Source organism: Mustela erminea, chromosome 4, assembly GCF_009829155.1.
Source record: "Mustela erminea isolate mMusErm1 chromosome 4, mMusErm1.Pri, whole genome shotgun sequence".
NCBI classification, from domain to species: Eukaryota; Metazoa; Chordata; class Mammalia; order Carnivora; family Mustelidae; genus Mustela; species Mustela erminea.
In genome coordinates, this window is record NC_045617.1 from 51,518,489 (window position 1) to 51,535,136 (window position 16,648).

Consider the following 16,648-nt stretch of genomic DNA (forward strand, 5'->3'; position numbering starts at 1 on the left):
GACTTCAACTCCTCCAGAATTTTCTTCCTCATTTACATGAATGTCCTTCAAGTATTTAGATAATTCATATGCTTTCCCGTGGATTTCTCTTCTTCTCCCTAAGTCTCTCAACACATTGCCTGGATGATATAGTTCAAGACATTTTACCATTTAGCTCACATTCCCCTAAAACACCCGAGAATTTATTAATATGTATCTTTAAATGATGTGCCAAAAGTGATCACCATGTTAAACATGTGCTCTGGCCTGCAGAGCCTACTAACTGTCACTTCCTATGATGGAACCATATGCTTCCATTATCATATCCTGAATATGCACTTTCATTTGGCAGTTATCATTTGATTTATTCATAGAAAATCTGAGGAGAGTATTATCCTTTTTCCTTTTTCTAAATAATAAAATTTGTTTAATTGAACATATTTGTGTGTGTGTGTGTGTGTGTGTGTGTGTGTGTGTGTGTGTGTGTCTGATCCTACTATCAGAAAGCTGCAAGTTTAATTGTAAATGCCTGTATTTGGCACATTTACTGGCTTCTTTTGCTTGATTTTTATTTTTCATTCATTTCACATGTGTGTCCCTTAAGAAAGGCTATTCACTAAGAGAAAAGTATCTTATAAAATTTGGCAGTGTTTTAGAGGTGATTGGCTCATCAGCTTGAATTGATTCATTCATAAATGAATTCTCTATGGCTAGGAACTAATTCATTCAAATAATCAATGAATTAATTAATTAATCAATTATTCAAGTCAATTGTAATTTTTGAGTGACCATTGTGCTCAAGACATTTAGTATAAAGAAGAAAGAGACAATATTTCTCCTTAAAGTGGTTCCTCCAGAGAGCTTATAAACAATTGGACAGAAAAAAAAATATAAGCACAAGGTAATAGTACAATGTGAAGCATTACCCATCCATCCCTCCATTTATCAGTTATAATCTGAGACAGTTAAAGGCCTACTAGAAATATTCTTATTATCTTCTCATGTATCTTGGGATTTTGTTCATTAATGTTGATTTTTTTTTTCTAATTTTCTAGCGTGGAGACTATTCCCCTTGATAAATAAATTATAAGCAAAATGGAAATTGAATAATATTGATTTAGTTTTCCAGATTTTTCAAGTGTCTTAATATTTTCTTTCTGTCTTTCTTTTACTGATTTCTAGTTTGATTTCATTGTGGTAAAAAGAAAAAACCACATATTTTAGATAATGTTCAAAGTTTTTAGTTTTACTTAGTAGGTAGAATAGGGAAAAATACAGCTATTTTATCATCTCAAAAGTAGAAATGCTGGTAGTAGTTTCCTATCCAACATCTGTTTTCTCCTTCTTACTAGCATAACCTCATTTTTGTTTGGGGAAGGCAATGTGCCAAGTTAAAAATGCTTCTCTCTCTAGACTCCTGTGCCTTTAGGAATGCTCATGTGATCAAGTTTCCGCCCATAATAAAACAGCTGAATCCTATTGGCTAAGACTTCTAGAAAAGCTATTGTTCTTCTAATAAAGGGGACACCTTCACCTTTCTTCCCTCTTTTTCTGGCTAATATGTATACATGATGCCTGGAGGTACAATAGCTATCTTGTGCCCAAGAGAACAAAGACAAACCCACTAATATTGGCAAAGAAAGAAGCCAAAGAGAACTTGAATTCTTCATCAACTCCTTGATGAAGTTCCCAAAAGTTCCCACTGAAGGAGGGTTTATTATGGGGAAAAAATCCTATAGGTTTAAGCTATGTTCATTGATTTTTTTGTTACGTACACTAAACATAATCTTAGCAAATTATTCATCCTGCTTTTTTCCATCTAATTTGGAATCAACCTATCTTTTACTTCACCTTTAAAATCCAGCTCAAGGCTGGATAACTTGCATAGTCCTACCCTAAAACAGTATTTGGTATTTGGTATGAAGACCCTGTTCAGCTGCCTTCACACCAAATGCCACCTTCTTTCATGCTTTATCTCACTGCATTGTTTTTAAATTTATGATCCTTTCTTCATTAAACAACTTCTTGAGGGCAGGCATTATGCCTTTTATTTGACATTCTTGGCCCCTGCAATGCCAGGAATTTAAGCAGAGACCTGAAGTGGAACCAATTGGCTTACACAGTAGTAAGTACAAAGTAAAGCAATCATCTTGGCTTGAGCTATCTGGTTCAATGGTCTGGTAGGACGTCACATACAAGCTCAGTCATTGCAAATAATGGTTTTTCTGACTGTCTGTTCTAGCACAGTAGAGTCATGTTGGGGGAATGGAAAAAGTAAGCACCACTTCTCACCATGTTCTCCCTCATATCATAGGTCTCCCTCTGCCCCAGTGTTGGATACTGTAGAGATCACTCAACAATAGGGAGGGACCCATCACTGTTCTCCAACTACAGCCAGGCTTGCCTGCAGGGCAGTACCTGTGGCTCTAGCCTGGATTCCTGTAAAGGAATCTGGCTCTGTCAGTGGCAACTGGAGAGGGTAATAGGACCTTCTGCTAAATGAAGATGAGTCAATGAATGGATGAGCTGCAAGGGTCAGTTGCAAAGAGTGATAAGTTAATGACAACTCATTCAGACAGATGCTTTTGTCATCTAACTCCCAAACCTACCTGTGGCCAAACCTGTGGCCCCGGGGGAGAAGCCATCTCCCATGGGAGAGAATTCAATGGTGTGGGAGACCATATTCTCACCATTGAGTCTTTCCAGGAGCTAGGGCTTCAAGGCACAAGCTCCTGGTTCCTTCTTCTCTCAACCACCCCTATTCACTGTCACTCTCAATCCTTGTGCTGTCATTGTTTCTGCTGCTGCTGCTTTTCCTTCCTCTTCTTCTCTTTCTTCACTTCTTCTTCTTTTCCAGCAGCAGCAGCAGCAACCAGTCTCCATTACTTTCAAAACTGAGGGCAGGTCTCACTGTGTGAAGGAAGCTGAGGAGCTTCTTTTTTTTTTCTAGAAGAATCCCTCATCGGGTCAGTCTTCTCAGATTCTGCTGATTTTTCCTCTTCCTTCTCCTCTTCCTCATCAGGCATCAGAGAATATTTAGTTCCTCATGGTTGCATAAAACGATCCTTTGCAACGTAGTTTTTACAGCCACATTGCTTGCAGGTGGTGTGCAGGACAGCCTTGAGGGTGATCTGCCCAGTGTAATCATGGAAGGACTGCCTCTGCCTCTCTTCTTACTCAGTGATAACGTTGTTGGTGTCAAGGCCTTTCTCAGTGCTTTGATTGACAACTTTCATGGAGCAGTATACATTTATCCTATCATTTTTCACCTGTCAGCCAATAAGCTTCCCCCTGACATTTTTTTCTCTGACTTCTGCTATCTCAGAGGGCTCATTCATGCAACAGGATGACATGTGAGTTCGAAGGACCAGACCTCGCTTCCAACAGCCTGGGATTTTGATAAAAGTTTCATAGTCTGTCATAATAACAACCTCTGACTGGAAAACAGTGTAGACAGCAGGCAAGTCCTTCACGGTCTTGGGTCTTCCTGAATTAATCCTTAATGTTCTATGGCTCCTCCATTTCTCTTCTGCTAAGGGTACTTCAAGTGTCTCTGTGTCAGCTCTTGGTCTCTGGCCACAGCACTGTGTGAAACACCAAAACCCAGTCCTTATTTGGCACTTCTGTTGGCAATTTGGCAAGACTCAATAAGTGTTTGTTATACAGGAAGATGGACAAAACTTTCTAAATAGAATTTGTAGCATTGCAGTTTGTTATTGTTGTCTGCAACAATTTTCTAAGTAACTAGCTTTATAGAATATGGCTGTATTGGCATAGTTCATTTTTCTTAGCACTACTGGAAGTAGCTGAGACATTGGACAGGAACTATTGCAGAGTCATATTAAATACATTTAAGTAAAGTAAAACAACATCAATTCATCTGTTCTTTATGAAATTGGCAAGCCCACTTTCTCTGTGGTGCCAAATTTTGGATATATATGTATTTTGTATCTGAAAAGTAGTTACACGCCTAAAGATGTGGGGGATCTTCCTGTTCAGATTTTTGTGATGTTTTGGCTCCCTAAAGTTCTCATGCGATAAATGGAATTGTTCTTCTGGGATCCATCTTGTAACCACTATATACTTGCTGTTCAGCTGCCTGTGTGATGCTAGGATGCGTTTATGACCATCACAAACCCTCACTGATTTTGCTTGAGAAGAAGTGAACTACTTTTCCTTTCTGCGGGAGTCATCACCTTTTCTCTCCACGACTGGAGTCTACTTTCATCTCTCCCCTTTCTTAACTCCTGTCTGAGTTCATTTTTCAAATGACTCCAAGGGAAATCTCATATTTAATAGCTCTCCAAGGACAGAACCAATAGTTCTCAGTACCACTCTCTTATAATAGCCTAAGAACAGAATGAGAAGTGTGGAAGTTTTCTGAAATGGAGCATGGAGGGCTGAAGGAATCTCCAATAAGCTAATGCTTGCCTCCTATTTTCTTGATTTTTCAAATGTGGATCTTTTGGTGTATGCATTTCTTTTAAGAGGCATGGTATATATTCTAATATACTGAGGAACTCTGTAGAGCAAATATAGACTCATGCACTTTTTTTGGACAAAGTAGAAACAAAATTGTAAATGTACTATAAGTATATAAATATATATATATATTTAATATTTCCTACCTACAATTATATAAAAATCAAGGCAATTGCCTTTCACAATGACACTGGGTGGATGTACATAGTGGTATATTTAAAATAAAAAATGTCAGTTAGATAAACAAAATGGCATAATTATCAAAATGACATCAGGTCTGGAAATTAAAAAGTAAAAAAAAAAGTATTGTAGTCTAACAAGGAAAAGCTGTGGTGTGATGAGCAATATACTATACTAATGTTAGAATATTGTTTCTAAGAAAAAAAAAAAACCAAGATTCTGAGTATATATTTAACTCTATGAAATGCAGGTTTGTAATCTAAAAAATAGAATGAATATTTAATGTTAATAATTATTAATATTTAATGAGTATTTACTCTGCCTTTATCACAGAGTAATTGGAAGGATAATTAACATAATAAAAGTGAAAATGCTTTAATCCCACAAAAGTACTACAGATGTAGGCTTTATTTAATATAGTTAATAAAAACACATGCAGACAATATTATCACTGGAAAAGGCCAGAAATCAAGATGTTTCAATTTGTTAGTTGTGGGGAAAAGTATATGCTATATGAGGGTAAAATTCTACATTAAAAGCTTAGCTTTGGGATGCCTGGGTGGCTCAGTTGGTTGAGCAGCTGCCTTCAGCTCAGGTCATGGTCCCAGCGTCCTGGGATCGAGTCCCATATCGGGCTCCTTGCTTGGCAGGGAGCCTGCTTCTCTCTCTGCCTCTGCCTGCCATTCTGTCTGCCTGTGCTTGCTCTCTCTTCCTCTCTCTCTCTGACAAATAAATAAAATCTTAAAAAAATAAATAAAAATAAAAGCTTTGCTTTCTGTGTTTATTTAACAAAATATTGCAATAGTGTTTTTTTCTAGAAGAATATCTGAAATTCAATTATGACCCAACAAACAGCTGCAGAAGATGCTTTTATATGGTTAAAAAGTTAAAAGTACAACAGAACATTATTAGAAAAAAATCAAATGGTAACAGAAAGCTAATAATGAGCAGTTCCCATCCTATTCCCTTTCCTAGAAGCAAAGTTCTAATTCAGCTATTTCTTTTGATTTCCAAATATATGTTTCTTTTTTTCTTTTTTTTTTAAGATTTTATTTACTTATTTGAGAGACAGGGTGCTTGAGAGCATGAGCAAGGGGGATGGGCAGAGGGAGAAACAGACTCCCCGTTGAGCAGGGAGACTGGTGGTTGTCCTGGGATCAAGACCTGAGCCTGAGCCTAAGGCAGATGCTTAACCAACTCAACCACCCAGGTGCCCTAAGGGAGTTTCTAAGAATTACATGTTTCTAAGAATATTTTTGGGTTGATGACTTTTAGATTTTTTTTTTTAAAGATTTTATTTATTTACTTGACAGAGAGAGATCACAAGTAGGCAGAGAGGCAGGCAGAGAGAGAGAGGAGGAAGCAGGCTCCCTGCCGAGCAGAGAGCCCGATGCGGGACTCGATCCCGGGACCCTGAGATCATGACCTGAGCTGAAGGCAGCGGCTTAACCCACTGAGCCACCCAGGCACCCGACTTTTAGATTCTACCATTTGACTTTCTATAATAAAAATGAAGGTTTAGCTTTTTAAAGCTCCCCAACACTCCTCCATTTCTCTCAGCTTTATCCTATCAAACTGAAATCAAGTCAAGGATCATTGCTCATCCATGTTTATGCAAATACAGTTCCAATAGAGTCAAAATAATGCACAATGTGGCAAACCCTCACTTGTGAGGTGTTTGTATTGTACAATAATTGTCCTACTTCTCACATGCCCAGTTTGCTGTCTCAATATTTTGAATTTATACCTTTCTTTTTGTAGCTCTCCACTCATTCCCCATAATCTAGATTGTTTCCAGGAGTTCCAGCAGTTACCTCACATTGAGGTCTCTCCTCATTGTCTTCCTGATTTCATCCTATATTTTCTGAATCCTATCTTTCTCTTTATTGATTTACTCATGAATTTGCTGACAAATGTTTCTCAGGACTTCTCAAGAAAGCTTCATGGGAAGTAAATGTGTGGAAATTTGGCACATACAAAAATGCCTGATGTTCTTGTGCCCTCCCACGTGATGAGGGTTTGGCTTGGTGGAGTTTTAATTTGAAAGCATTTTTCCCTCAGAGTTTTAGAGTACTTGTTCCACTGTCATTTACTATTTAGTGCTGCCTGTAAGAAATATCAGTTTTGCTCCTTTGTTTATGACTTATTTCCTTTAAATTTCTGGAGACTTTAGATTTTCTATTTCTTATACTAAAATTTTATAATGTATACTCTGGTTATGGATCTGTTTTTATTCTTTTTTGCTGGTTAGGGGAAGATTTTTTTCAATTATAAATGTATGTTCTTTATTTCAGGGAAATTTTCTTGATTTTTTCTTTAACACTCTTTTCCTTGGAATTTTCTTTATTCTTTATAAAACAATAATTGGTTGAATATTAAATTTTCTATATAGTATCTTTAAATTTCTTAATTTTTGCCCATAGTTTTCTTTGTTCTTTCTCTTTCTCTCTCTCTCTCCTCTTCTCTCTCTGCACATTCTATTTCCTTGATATTGTCTTTCAAATTTTCTACTTTAATTTTTTCAGCAATTACATTTTATGAAATAAAGAGCTATTTCTTGTTTTCTGATATTTTTCATTTCCAAAGTGTTGTGGGCAGATTTCTAAGATGTTCTCCAAAATTCTGGGCTTCTCATGTATACACCTTAAATGATTAACTCCTCTTGGGTGTGGGAATTTGGGCATTTCAGAGGAAACTAAGAGTATGATGGTATATTGTTCTCTTGACCATATTACTTTACATGAAAGAAAGCATTTTGCACAAGTAATTAAGTTACTGATCAGTAGACTTTGACTTAATTAAAAGGAAGATTGTAGTAGGTAGGCTTGAGGTAATCAGTTTGAGTCCGTAAAAGGGAGCCCATTGGTCAGTGATAAAAGTCAGAGATCTGTATTCCTGCTGGTTTAGTAGCATTCAGGTTAAAAATGGGTTATGGGGGGGGTGCCTGGGTGGCTCAGTGGATTAAGCCTCTGCCTTCGGCTCAGGTCAAGATCTCCGGGTTCTGGGATAGTGCCCTGAATAGGGCTCCCTGCTCAGCAGGGAGCCCGCACCCTCCCACCAACCGCCCCACCCCCACCAGCTGCTCTGCCTACTTGTGATCTCTCTCTGTCAAATAAATAAACAAAATCTTAAAAAAAAAAAGGATTATGGGGACCATCTGAGAAGGAACTGTTGGGTGCTCTTTAGGAAATGAGAAAGAGCTAGCTTCTCTCTTTTGCTGATCTATGGCTAGCAAAAAAATCAGGGATCTCACTCTGTTCTATAATCACAAGGAAGTGAATTCTCCACCAGCCAGTTGGCTTGCAAGAGGAGTCTGAACTTCAAATAAGACCCCAGACCTGGCCAACTCCTGACCACACCCTTGCAAGACCTTGAGCAGAGCTACTGTAAGGTAATAAATTTGTGTTGTTTTAAGCCACAGGTTCGTGGTAATTTACCCCACAGCAACAGAAAACTAATACACACAGCAACTTGTTCTTGTTTTGTGGATGGATTTTCTTTCTCACCCACCTTCCCTCCATTAGTTCATTTGTTCTTTTATTATTTTAGGCTCTTTTTGAGTTAAAAGCTCTCATCAAATAGTGGTTATTTTTAGTCTTCCTTATGTTTAAATGTGAGACATTAGGAAGGGAATCAGGCACCTGAGTGAAGCCTTGTGACAAACAAGATTTCCATTTAGGTAGATACAACCAGAGATGTGGAGATGTTTTCTCTATTCCTATAGAATTTCTCTGCAGAGAAATGTATGAAACTCTGGCTAAGTGTGTAGGTCTGCCTGGCTACCAGAATTCCCCCTGTGAGATGAGCAAGGAAGTCTGAATGTTGACAAACTTAGAAGCTATCAGTTAAGTTCTATTTTCAGTCCTGAGCCAATTTCTATTATGACCATAAGCACTTTACATATTTGAGGAAATGCCTCAGATTCATCTTGCCTAGAGGGTAAATGTTTGGTTGCCAGTGTGTATCTGTGTGTGGCCACTTTAAGTACTGACCTGAAACAAATCTCTTTTGCCATGTGAGGCCTCAAAGCTGCCATCCGTTGTGCATTTGGCTGACCGCCGAGACCTCCTCACGTCTGAGCCATAAATCAGTCCTATTCAACTTTGTATTCCCTTATACAAACACTGTCGATGATAGGGTTGATAAAAATGATCCATTTTTTAAAATGGAAATTAACAGAAAATGTACTACTAAATGCAGTTTACTGTGCTGTGGAACTTTACTATGATTATTTTTATGCACGTAGAGGTTTACATTGCGAAAGCATTTGAATTGAGGGAAGAGAGAAAAACTGATTTTTTTGTTTTATTTTATTTCTTTTCTTTTTTTTTTTTTTTTTTAGATTTTATTCATCTATTTGAGAGAGAGAGAGGAGTAGGGGAGAGGGAGAAGCAGCCTCCCCACTGAGCAAGGAGCCTAATGTGGCTTGATCCCTGCATCCTGGAATCAGGACCGGAGCCCAAGGAAGACACTTAATTGACTGAGACACCCAAGCACCCCCTGATTTTTTAAATATGGTTTGGAATATGTATTTGATAAATATGAATTATTCTATACATTTGTGGTTTTGAGGGTAGCTGCAAAAATAATAATGACTGTGGTGTCTGGGTGGCTCAGTGGGTTAAGCCTCTACCTTTGGCTCGGGTCATGGTCTCAGGGTCCTGGGATCGAGCCCCACATCAGGCTCTCTACTCGCCGGGGAGCCTGCTTCCCCCTTTCTCTCTGCCTGCCTCTCTGCCTACTTGTGATCTCTCTCTGTCAAATAAATAAATAAAATCTTAAAAAAAAAATAATGACTGATATCTGAGGGATTCAGTTGTCACAACTCCTCTCCCCTTCAGCTGTTGTCTGGCTAAAGGCAGTTGAGTATTTAACTGAGGGCCCCTTCACCAAGGGTGACCAAAGTTTGTTACCAACTATTTTCAGTCCTTCCATTGTTTACCACTCCCTTCTACTCAAATGGCAGTTTTCTTTACTCTCTCTCTCTCTCTTTTTTTAAGGTTTTATTTATTTATTTGACAGACAGAGATCACAAGTAGGCAGAGAGGCAGGCAGAGAGAGAGGAGGAAGCTGGCTCCCCACTGAGCAGAGAGCCCGATGCAGGCTCAATCCCAGGACCCTGAGATCATGACCTGCGCCAAAGGCAGAGGCTTTAACCCACTGACCCACCCAGGCACCCCAAATGGCACTTTTCTGGATGAAACAGAAGTGAGGCTGCTAAGGCTGCTCTGTTTATGTATAGTCTCTCATTGAGTCACATAAAAATCTCCACATACACAGCTGATTAATCAGCTCCCAGGTAAGGATTTACTTAACTGTTAAGGAAATGTTAGCTACTGTCTCTGCCTTCTAGTTGAGGTAGAGGAAGAATAAAAAAAAAATTAAAGGCATAAAAGTGCTCTAATAACTTAGAAAAAAAATCTATGGCTCTACATGAAGAAATCATAAAATAAATTCTTAGGAACTGTTAAGGAAGATGTAATTATCAGAGGTGTGAAAAACTCTTCGTGCCCCAGCCCCAAGTCCTAATGAAATCTACAGGGATGCAGGCATATGTATATAAGCATTTAGAGATTAAGCTATTACTATAGTCATATAAGTGAATTGGTAGATTTGTATAAATGAATAATAAGATTTTAAAGTGGAAAGATTACATGAAAAAGGGTGAGATTTGAGCAGAGATTAATAATGTGCAATGAGTTACAAATATAGTGTGTATTATTGCCATATTCCTTGTGTGTGAAGATAAGATCTATATCTTCATAACAGCAAACAAAGAGGATTTGGGTTTATATTCAGGAATTCTATAAGATAAAGAAAAACTGACAATAATTGTTTCTAAATTAACATGTAACTCAGTCTTATTTCCAAAGAGCTTTTAGACCTTGAGGAACTATTGATCTAGAATACATTTGAATTGCTCACTTATTTCAACTATGTTTCTGGATTTTTGAAAATATGATATAATGTTCACATTACTATTGTTCTTTTGGAGTGAGGGAGAAAGTAGTTATTATTATTAATATTAGTAATAACAAAAGTTGTGATTGCAGAAGACAAGATCAGAAAGGTTAGCAAAAGTAAGAATCACAAAAAAAGTAAGAATCACATTTTATTTATTAATTTGGCTTATTAAAAATACCTATTATAAGAGCTTATAGGCAGATATATAATATAAACCTGTAATTACAGGTTAAAATATACATGTAATAAGGACCCAGTAAATATGAAAAAAAGAAAAAAAAATACAAAAATATACTAAATGTCCAAACCAGACTAAGTACTAGAAAAAAACAGATTAGGTGGTAGCTGATGTATAAATTCTATAATATATTGCTTAAGTGTCCACCTTTCCTCAGGAAGAGAGTTCTAAGCTTTTTATCCTGCTTATAGGTGATTTTGTATTTTTCTCTTTGAAATTTGCTCAGGGATATTTTGTTGGGTTATTTTGAGCATATATTATAAATAACTGGATAGAATAATACCATCTTTTTTTTTCATGTGCTGATAACCAATTGCTAAACACCATGCAAAACGGAAGATCTAGTAATAAATTGGTTAGTGAAAAGATGAAAAGTCTATTCTGTGAGGTAAACTATTTACCTAGGTTAGTGAATGATCCCTTCCATGCAGCTTTAAGTATGTTTATTCTTTTCCAGTACCCTGAAAAGCAATATTCAGGCGCTCCGCACAAAAACAAATTAAATTCATAGGGGATGACGCTATCTTTCAGAGCTTCATCATTTTTTTTATAACGATTTTTTTTCAAAAGATTTTATTTATTTATTTGACAGACAGAGGTCACAAGTAGACGAAGAGGCAGGCAGAGAGAGAGAGAGGGAAGCAGGCTCCCTGCTGAGCAGAGAGCCCGATGTGGGACTCGATCCCAGGACCCTGAGACCATGACCTGAGCTGAAGGCAGCGGCTTAACCCACTGAGCCACCCAGGTGCCCCAGAGCTTCATCATTTTATTTGTCACATAAGACTCCTCAAATACTTAGGCAACTTTGTCAGTGACTTGCCAACCTTAAATTAATGATGGCAATAGATTATTTCGTGTTTTGCCTTCATCTTTTTTCTTTTTCTCTAACCCCTTACTAAAACTGATTCGCTAAAGAGCTGGGCACCTCAAACAGATTTACAGCTGACACTAAAAATATTTAAATCCTTTATGGGGTCAAATGTGCTTACATCTAACTTTTTGCTTTTCCCTCAATTTATAAATGCCTTCATCATACAGAACATAGAGAACACAGAACTAGACTATATGGAATCATGGAAGATGAATGTAATAAAATTCCTTTTACATGGACATTTTCTTTTGTGGATAATAGTTCTTTTTTGAAAAAAATCTATAATACCTCTTGAAAAAAAGTTTAAATAGTTGCTTATCAACCATTAAGGATGTGGAATTCAAGTAACATGAATAGCTTTTAAAGCCCTAGTCTCAGGTGCCTGAGTGGCTCAGTGGGTTAAGCTGCTGCCTTCGGCTCAGGTCATGATCTCAGGGTCCTGGGATCGAGTCCCGCATCGGGCTCTCTGCTCAGCAGGGAGCCTGCTTCCCTCTATCTCTCTCTCTGCCTGCCTCTCTGCCTACTTGTGATTGCTCTCTGTCAAATAAATAAATAAAATCTTTAAAAAAAAAAATAAAGCCCTAGTCTCAGGAAATCAAGGATTCTATATCTGTGTATCTCCCATTAAGGAGCTACACATCAGCAACCTTTTTTTTTTTTTTTTCATAGAAAAAAACTGTTGCATTAATGACCTGGTATTGTAATGTATATGAATTGTGACTTGTTAGAAATTAATTTGCACACATATTGCTAGTTAGCTAGCCTTTAGTTTTATCTTAAAATATTTACTATATTTGAAGCTAATAGAACTGTTTACTTAATATAGTGAGTGTTTTATAAAGTATCCTAGAATTCAGACTTTTTAAAAAATCAGACTTGGCAAAAATTCCATTATTCTGAATTAATGAGTTTTTAAATTGATCTTTTTCATTTACTAATTATAAAACATATATTGGACTCTTTGTATTCATCAGATCCTGTTGAATATATGCTGAGTGGATCTCAGTCCTTTCCCTTAGACGAATTCTTGTCTGGTTTGGGAGATACAGGTAGATAAACGATGTGAAAATTGCAGGGCAAATCCAGTGGTGCACATAGGCTGGAAGTTCAGGAATGTATCTACAGAGGAAGCACCTTCTTTGTAGAAATTTAAGGACTGACTGATTTTCTGGGTATACAGTGGTTAGAAGGACATTGCATTCAAAGAAGTCATGTGCAAAGAATCAGGGAATCAAAACAGAAATCTGAAGAAGCTCGCATAGAATGATAAAAATCAGTGATAAAGTGATACAGAAATAATACTGCTTAATGCCTAGTTAACCTAGAATGTAAGGTTTGAGTAGATGGATTTGAGACCAGAGTTTGGTAGGATTCATGATGAAGGTTTCTGAAGGTAGCCTTTCCAACAGATCAAAAGGATATCAAAACTTCAGGTGAGTTTGAAATGTTTTATAATTTAAATGAAAATTAATAATAATAATAATAATAATAATAATGGCCACAGAAAGGAACTAGAATGTTTCAGGTATATAATGTATCAGTCCAGGAAGTGAGAAACTAACCAGTCTATTTTTAAAGCCAAAACAGTTAATGGAAGTGAAATGACTTACACTGGGGTGCACAAACCCTTTCAAGTCTATATTTTTTTATCCTTTGGTACCTAGTAGTGCAATTGCTGGATTAGAGAGTAGTTCTATTTTTTAACTTTTGGGATACTATTCTATTTTAACTTTTTGGGAGACTCCTTACAGTTTTCCAAAGTGACTGCACCAGTTTGCATTCACACCAATAAGGCTAAAGGGTCCCCCTTTCTCTGCATTCTCGCCACCATCTGTCATTTCCTGAGTTGTTAATTTTAGCCATTCTTACAGGTGTGAGGTGGTATCTCATTGTGATTTTCATTTGTATTTCCTGATAATGATTAATGTTGAGCAACTTTTCATGTGTCTGTTAGTCATCTGGATGTTTTTGGAAAAATGTTTATTCATGTCTCTGCCCATTTCTTATCTGGATTATTTGTTCTTTGGGTATTGTGTTTGATAAGCTTTTTATAGATTTTGGATACTAACCCTTTATCAGATATGTCATTTGCAAATACCGTCTCGCATTCTGCTAGTTGTCTTTTGGTTTTGTCAACTGTTTGCTTTGCTGTGCAGAAGCTTTCTATCCTAATAGTTCAGTTTTTATTTTGTTTCCCCTACCTCAGGAAACATATCTAAAATATATTTAAAATACAAAACAAATATTGCTATAGCTGATGACAAAATGGTTGCCACCTGTGTTCTCCTCTAGGATTTTGATGGCTTCCTATGTTGTATTTAGGTCTTTCATCAATTTTGAATTAATTTTTGTGTATGGTGTAAGAAAGTGATCCAGTTTCATTTTTCTGCATGTTGCTGTCTTTTTTTCCCAACATCATTAGGGTTCTTTTTTTTTTCTTTTTAAGATTTTAGTTATTTATTTGACAGAGAGAGAGAGCACACGTAGGCAGAGTGGCAGGCAGAAGAAGAGGGAGAATCAGGCTTTCCACTGAGTAGCGAGCCTGATGCAGGGCTCAATCCCAGGACCCTAGGATGATGACCTGAGCTGAAGGCAGTCGCTTAACCAAGTGAGCCACCCAGGCACCCTGAGTTTTCTCAACATCATTTGTTGAAGAGGCTGTCCTTTTTCCATCCATGAGGATTCAGAGCTTCAGTGGACCATGAGTGCTCCCCCTGAATAACTCACTGTACTGTCTTGCCAGTTCCTACACTGGCCTAACTGGCCATAATTCAAAAAGGAAAGGCTCATATTGATTCTGTTCTTCTGGAGCTCTGTGATAGCATTTAACAACACCACAATGGGACGTCTTCCACATACAGGATTATGGTATTTCTTCAAGTAATTGCTAAAAGATACAGGATCTGGTTGTTCTGTCATACTCACATCCATTTTCTCTAGATGTTCAATGGATCTATAAATCTCCCCTGGGTTCATCATAGTCACTGTAATAGAAACTTAGACCCCAATGGCCAAAATCGGAAGAAACCACAAAGAGATTACTAGGATCCCCTAGATATTTACTGAAGAGTTTTTTTGAATTCCTGTTCTTTTGACTTAGTCAGAGCTCCATCCAGTACAAGAATAATGTAACTCATCCTTATGGCTTTCCATGGCTTTAGCTGTATAAGGCAAAAGCATTTCAATACTGTGCTTATCTTTATTTCTCTGCAGAGACATGTGTTCAAACACTCCTGTCTTCCATAATTCTTCATAAATCTTTTGGTCAATACAAAGGACATACAGAGGTGTCTGAAGGCCCAAGGATGAATATTCTCTGGGTAACAGATGGACCCACTTGTTTGTAAGCATGAGCAGCACAAGACCCACAGTATGGATATCCCGAGTGGGGTGCAATAATGGCTTTAGCAGGTCTTTTATAGTCTGTACTTGTGAGAGCCAACCTTCTAGCTGTGATCCCGAAGCTGTGAAGCTCCTAGCATGTGAGCTCCTAGGAAGCTCCTAGCTTCCCAGCAGACCACTTAGTTGGACATCTTGGTGCCTGTGTCACCTATGGTGCCCAAGGATATCCCTCACTTCCAATCTGAAGATGTCTTTAGGTCTAAAATAATTCTCTTGTAGGCAGTACATTGATGGGTCTTATTTTTTTAATCCATTCTGATACTCTATGTCTTTTGATTGTAACATTTAGTCCATTTACATTCAGAGTGATTATTGATAGATATGAATTAAGGACCATTGTGTTACCTGTAAAGTTGGTGTTTCTGGTGATGTTCCCTGTTCCTTCCTAGTCTTTGTTGCTTTTGATCTTTCTTTCCCACTCAAAGAGTCCCTTTAATATTTCTTACAGGGCTTGCTTTTGTTTGTCTGGAAAAAAACTATCTTTCCCTCTGTTCTGAATGAGAACCTTGCTGGATAAAGTATTCTTGGCTGCATATTTTTCCCACTCAGTACATTGAATATTTCCTGCCACTGTCTTCTGGCCTGTCAAATTTTTATAGACAGATCTGCTGTGATCATGATATGTCTTCCTTGTAGGTTAAGGACTCCTTTCCCTGCTGCTTTCAGAATTCTTTCCTTGTCTGTGTATTTTGTGAATTTGTCTATGACATATCTTGGTGATCGCCAGCTTTTGTTGAATTTAATGAGAGTTCTCTGGACTTCTCGGGTTTCAATGTCTGTTTCCATTCCCGGATTAGGGTAGTTTTCTGCTATAATTTCCTCAAATATATCTTCTGCTCCTTTTTCTTTCTCATCTTCTTCTGGGATTTCTGATACAAATGTTACTACATTTTAAAAGGAGTCACTGAATCCCCTAAGTCTACATTTGTGACCCAATACATTTTTTTCCCTCTTTTTTTTTTTTTTTTTTTTTTTTTAGTTTCATTGTTTTCCGTAATTTTATCTTCTGTACCACTGATTCATTCCTCTGGTTCATCCATTCTTGTTGTTATTACATCCAATTTGGTTTTACCATTCAATTATAGCATTATTTTCAGCCTGACTAGTTTTTAGTACTTTTATCTCTGTAATAAGGGGTTCTCTAGCGTCTCCTATGCTTTTCTTAAGCTCAGCTAGTATCCTTATGATTATTGTTTTAAATCCTGGTTCAGACACCTTTCTTGTATCTGTATTGATTAAATATCTGGCTGTGATTTCTTCCTGTTCTCTTTTTGGGGTGAATTCCTCTGTCTTGTCATTTTACCTGAGTCACGGTTTTTTGTTAGGAAAGCCTGTTGCATTTCTGCTCCTGAATAATAGCTATACTAGGAAGAGGTCCAAAAAATATAAAACGAAAAGAAGCAAAATCCTATTTCCCCTGGAGGTGGAGCTTTGATTGTAGCACTTTATGATCAGTAGACTTGGTACATGGGAGGGTTTGTGCTGGTCTTCTGGGGGTGAGGCCTGCTGCACAGATTCTCAGGCTGACTTGC

The 16,648-nt window shown here is 37.4% G+C and overlaps 2 pseudogenes; both read right to left on the reverse strand.

Moving 5' to 3' along the window:
- Window positions 1–2,737: 2,737 nt before the first annotated feature.
- Window positions 2,738–6,421, reverse strand: LOC116589329 (annotated as a pseudogene).
- A 7,984-nt stretch (window positions 6,422–14,405) lies between these two features.
- Window positions 14,406–15,147, reverse strand: LOC116587750 (annotated as a pseudogene).
- Window positions 15,148–16,648: the final 1,501 nt, after the last annotated feature.